The sequence below is a fragment of the Alligator mississippiensis genome, chromosome 2 (genome assembly GCF_030867095.1).
Source record: "Alligator mississippiensis isolate rAllMis1 chromosome 2, rAllMis1, whole genome shotgun sequence".
Lineage (NCBI taxonomy): Eukaryota > Metazoa > Chordata > Crocodylia > Alligatoridae > Alligator > Alligator mississippiensis.
In genome coordinates this window covers 76,953,614-76,959,613 of record NC_081825.1, presented here as the reverse complement: position 1 = coordinate 76,959,613, position 6,000 = coordinate 76,953,614, and positions in this window count along the sequence as shown.

Sequence of the window (6,000 nt, the reverse complement as noted above, 5' to 3'; positions counted from 1 at the left end):
GAGCATTTGTTGAACAATATCAGTAGTCGCAAGAGTTGGAAAACACAGCGGTGCTTAGCTTTCGCAGCATAAAGCAACATAATGCGATTAAAGCAATCTTTTGCAAGCACTTGAGGATAATGTGTAGTCAGAAATACATTATGTTTCTAAAAATCAAAAGACATTCTTTATTCAGAGTCAACAATTGATGAAACCCACATCTTTTGATCATTGAATCTGCTGCCTGTACAATTTCATCAGTACTTTTCTCTGCCCCTTTCTGGGTCCCTACTGAACACTCTCTCCTTGAATGACTCTCTCATTGATGTGTACACCATCCCATTGTGTAGCAAAGACAGCAAAACCTTTTTGGTAAAGCGTTCAGACTGGAGCCTGCAGAGACTGTTTTGTTCCAGCAAGACTTACAAATTCTCACTTCTTTTCAAGCTGTCATTACAAATCTAGTGTGTTTCTCAAAGTTACACTTGGGACTTTTCAGAGCCAGTTTAAGACTGAAAACCTTAAATAGCCAGCTTTAATTGAACACTTAATTCCATGCAATTCAGGGCAGGCCCATTTGTGGATTGTAAGAACTGAATAATAATACAACTTTGCTGGTTTTTCAGTTTCCAGTGCTATTGATGATAGCCAGCCATTGGAGTGTAATGCACAGCTAATATGGTTCTCTGTTCCTAAGACCAAACATTTCTAACTATTATGAGGCGCTACTGTTACTGTTCAGAATTTGTATTACTGTAGCACATAGAAGCTCTAATCATAGACCAGGATCCCACCATCCTGACACAGGATTGTGAGCTAGTGTTTGCTCTGAAATTCTTACCTTGCATTGGTATGAAGGACCAGATTCTGACTCCTTTAGTGCATGGGCAGGATAGGAAGAGGACCTGAAGGGAAAACAAACTATGAAGACAGAATCCTTTTGCTTGTGACCTACAGGCATGATTTACTCCCATTGAAATTAAAGGAAAAATTCCCAACAACTTCTGCAATGGCTTACTGAGTGGAAGCACAAGATTGTTTATCACAAGGCCACACACAATGAAGACAAGCCTCTTCACCTTCTCTACTGGGAGGCCATTCCTGATGAAGTGTCTGCAAAAAAAATGGATAAAAGCCTTTTTGCAATGCACCCTCACGCTGGAGCATAAAAGGAAGTTTACTTTGCAGGATATGGACTTGATTGTGCATTGCCTTGCACTGTCTATAATCATTTCCACCTGCAAGTGTAATATAGTATCCCTGTGCTTTGGTAGCAGGCTAGTGCACCTCACACAGGTGTTATCATTAAACAAAGTGCAAACTGGTGGAGAATAAGGCTCCAAATGCTCCGGGTAATTACTGTTTTTACAGAGCTTTGTTATCCAGCCTCTGCCTCTCAAGTCTACAGCTTCTATACCCACAATTTGTAGCTGTAGAGGCATCTGTAATTAAGAAAGTGCTTAATCAAACCAGTTTACTTCAAACTGGAGTCAATTTGAGTAAAATGCTGTTTATGGGGATAAAAATGCTGATGTTCCATTACAAAGCCTAGCACACAGCAGGCTGTGACTTCTAAACTACCATACTAGTTTCAAATTCTTACAATGGTAGAGTGCTGAGCAACGACACTGACTGGAACCAATCCCATGTGATTAGTAAAATATGCAGTTATTAATTGTTGGATGTACTTCTTATCTGTTCCTTTAGTGATGTGTGTAACAAAACCACTGCAATTTTAATGCAGTTTCATTCTGGGTTACATTTACAATTCTAGCTAATTTGGACTGCTGCAGGAACAGGCAGACATAACAGTTAACAGCATAACAGCTGATGCCTTCTCACCAGGGGCAATTTCCCCTCTTTTTGAAGAAGTTAACAGTTGCCTCTTTCCATAGCCAGGGATTGCAATTTAAGGTACCTTGTTAATATGTTTAGAACGGTTGTTTTTCAAACTCTCACAAATAGCAAGAGATTTCCCAATCAAAAAGGAGCACCAACTCTTTATAAAATTTAAGAGACAGAAAGAAGCCACGGCCAAAAGAAAGTGAGGCAACATGTAGCTGACTGGCCATCTGGGTGTTTGGCATTCTGCTGTAATTTCCCAAGCTATGTGCACATTATACACAGAATCACTATTGGCAATTGCCACAGGAATAGACATTCTGTAAATCAGGGCTGTCCAACAGGTGGTCCATGGTCCAGGCCTGGCTCTGGCCCCCAAAAAGTTAGTGTTTGGGCCCTGGATGCCTGGTTCAGATACTACCATAGCCCACAGGGCTGAGGATGCCTGCAGCTGTGGAGGTTGGGGAACCTGTGATGGGGAGGTGGGCACAGAGAAGGGCACATGGCATGGTGCAGCAGGATTTCATGTGGTACAGTGTAGGGATGCTGGCCTGGGGCAGCTGGAGGGAGTGGGGAGCAGTCCATTCAGTGCAAAATGCCCAAGCCAGTCAGAAATTGGGCAGTCCTGCTTTAAGTCATTAATAGAAATATCTAGGTGCATTTTGAAGTATACAACACTCCAATTAAATACAAAATCCTGATAAAAGAAACATAGAATTTTACTTTTATTTCCCCCACCCCACCCCTTCTCAGTTTTTAGAGAGGTTATACCATGGTTGCATTTTTAATCCATTACATGCAAGTATTTTAAAGCAGCTCTCTCTCCACCACAGGGAATTTCAATTGCAAGCCGATGGCTTTGTAACACCCTACTAGCATTTTATATAATAATCCATTAAGAAAAAAATCTCACTAAAATGTTTTTCTTTTTAGATTAATTTATTTCTAAAGACTCCATTGGACTAAGTAGACCAGAGGCACACAACTGTTCTCTGCTCTGGGTGGTGACAGCACATGATGCAGGTACAGTAGCCAGAGGCCCACAGCTGCTGGAGGGAGGTGTTACCTCCTTTTTTCCAGGCTGTCAAGGAATGGCCATTTAAACACCAATTTTTGGTGGCAAAAAAGGTGGTGGCATCTCCTTCCACAGCAGTGAATCTCCAGCCATTGCTCCTACCCTTTATGCCAGGGGTGGGCAAAATAAATCCCGTGAGCTAGATGTGGCCCACCAGGCCATTGTATCTGGCCCGCGGAGCCCCCCCAAAATTTAGAAAATTCATATTTATCTGTCATACAGCCCTTGATGGCTTGCCAAAACTCAGTAAGCGGCCCTCGGTGCAAAATCATTGTCTGCCCCTGCTTTATGCTTTTAGTGTTCAGGGTACCATGCACCACTGTTGCTTCTTTGCAGTATTATATCCATTTTATACATACAGAACTGAGGCACAAGGGTAAAAGCCAGAATCCACAAGGGCCACCTACATTCTGTTTAGATATCAACCATTACTTTAAGTTCACACTCAGCTGCTCCTTAACTTCTGTAGACACCTCCTTATTTGACATTCAATTTCCCCATTTCACCTGTATAAACAGTCTCTGAAGCAGGGACTGGAACTCTGCCTTGCAAAAGAAGTCTCATAACCACTATAGTATAGCCTGCTCACTCCTGATCATTTTCTGTTGCACATTGACTCTTATATACATTTCTGCTCAGTGTTGCAGCTTCAACAGAATAGGTGAAGAGCGCACCTGTCTCACAGTAGCCTGTCTCAGAGGTGGTTAGGTCATTCTCTAGTGAGGTGGATTTGAATCCCTGTAAGTAGAGGAGGATATTGAGCATGGGTTTCTCACACCTGGATGATTGCTCTAAACACCAAGCTATTGTTTAAAGCGGGGCAGGGGCATTGCCACCTCTTCCAGCTAAGGAAAGTTAGAGACCTAGTTTCTGAAAGAAAGGGCTCTTATCTCCTATTGATGGTTCTGGCCATGTGCTCTGTATTGGGAGAAGTCCATGCTTGCAGTCCTGAATAAGGTACTTAAGCCCCAGAGTAGGATGTACTTTAAGACACATTTGTCCTCCGCCTTTCCTATTGGCTATCTTTATGTGGCTCCCTGCTTCACATGCTATTTGTTGTGAACCCCAGACTATACGTAGTGCTTCATTCAGGGTCCTGGACACCTAAATGTTGAGTGCTGAGATTCTTAGCATTTCAGTGTCACTATGTCAGTTTTTGGCTTTAGCCCAAAGTTACTTTCAAAGTGAATGAGAAATGCATAAGCTTTTCTGAGTGATAGCTCACTTCATCAGATGCTGTGCTGTTTTTAAACAATGGAATTTTTAAAAACTACTTGGAGGCAAAATTGCAAAATAAGAAATCATCCACAGACTGGATTGTGTTAAATACAGTCTAAAAAGGGACTATGGCTTCATATTCCATTACCTGGATTAGTTTTAATGCCCCTGTGGGTTTGTTGCTTTGTTGTTCTCTCCAACCCTTCTGCCTCTCTAAGCACTGCCCTCTCTCCTTCCTACTCTCTTTCCCCCTCCTTTCCTTTATTTGGTATTTAAATTGCTCCTATTTGAAAGCCTGCTCTCTGTGGCTACGTACAGACATTCAAAAAGCCGGAGCCTGAATTAATCCAATCTTTGCAGGTTAGTCTAACCCAGGAGTGGGAAGAATGTCTGATCTGGCTGGCAGCCAGACTCCATTTCCCAGCAGCCCCTGCCTGCATGGCTGGAGCTGGTCTCCATGGAGACCCCAGCCGTGGCTGCTGTTGTAAAAGCTCAAGGCTGGGGTTGCCATGGAGACCAGCCCCAGCCACGCTGGCAGGGCACACAGCAGAGCAGGGCAGGGGGCTGCTCTGAAGCAGCTGGGATCTTGCAATGGAGGCAGCTTGCTCTGGAGCCAGGGCAGAGCTGCAATCTGTAGCCTGCAAGCTCTGGGCAGAGGCGCACAGGCAGGGGATCATGGCTCTGCCCCTGCTCCAGACCTGGTTGTCACCGCTGCAAGGAGCAGGGACAGAGTTGTGATGTCTCCCACTGCTAGTGCAGTGAGCGGGGGGGGGGGGGAAGCCGGGCAGACCTGGGCTAGGGTCCTGTATGGGTGGGAGAGGGAAGGCAGGGGGGTTTAATCCCCCTTGCTCCCCCTGAGCCTTCTGGCCTATGCTTCCCCACACCCTCCACTCCAGCGGGGAAAAGTGTGGCAGGGGCTGCTCTGCCCCCAGCAGGCAGACTGGACTGCACCAGCTGTTTCCCACCCCTACCCCCTTGTCAGCCAGTCCTCATTGCTCTGGCTAGGGAGCAGAGAGGTGGGGGCAACCCTGCTCTGCTTGAGCAGACAGCACAGTCCAGAGCTGCAAAGTATGCCGGGTTGCTGGGGGGCTGTGATTTAATTTGAAAGAGAAAGGGATCTGGGACAGAAGTTCTATAAACCAGTTTAACCTAAATCAGTTAAGTCTGATACTACTACATTCAACCAGGTTCATCTTAAACCAGTTTTAGCCAGTTTTGGTGCATTGAAACTTTGTTCTGTTACAGATTTAAACCAGTTTCTGATCACTTAAACTGACTGATGTGTAATGTCTGTCCCTGGCCTGCATGTCCTTTCATAACATCCAATTAAGTGAGCTGTTGCATCTCTGATTCAGGTAGTCTAAGGTGCACCTCTACCTTTTCTTCTGCCTGATTTGACTAACACAGCTAACTACCTCTTTATGAATTTCCAAAATTTAAATAGGTACAATTTCTGGTTCCTTCAGATTTCCTCTCTCTGCCAAGTTTTAGGCCACCGTCAGAACCTCAAAGCCAAATTTCCTAACAGTGAATTACAGAAGGCATGAGTCATTGTGATTGTGGTTCTCCAAAGTAATATTTTACCTTGTAATTTAATAATTGTCACATTATGCTCACGATAATTTATACTTGTGAATAATATGTTATTTTTGGCTTTCAAGTCTTCCTGCACATTGTGTACTTAAGGGAATTTGTTAGAACTACTTTAGTTCAAAATAAATGTTGTATAAAGGAGGTATTCAGTATATTATCTCAACTACTAATATATTACATTAAAATTTTATAATGCAGTCCCCATTCAACTTGGTTTATATCGCTTTTATATCTGGCAGTTTAGTATTAAAATAATCTGTTTATATCAGAATTATATTTATAAACATTTACTC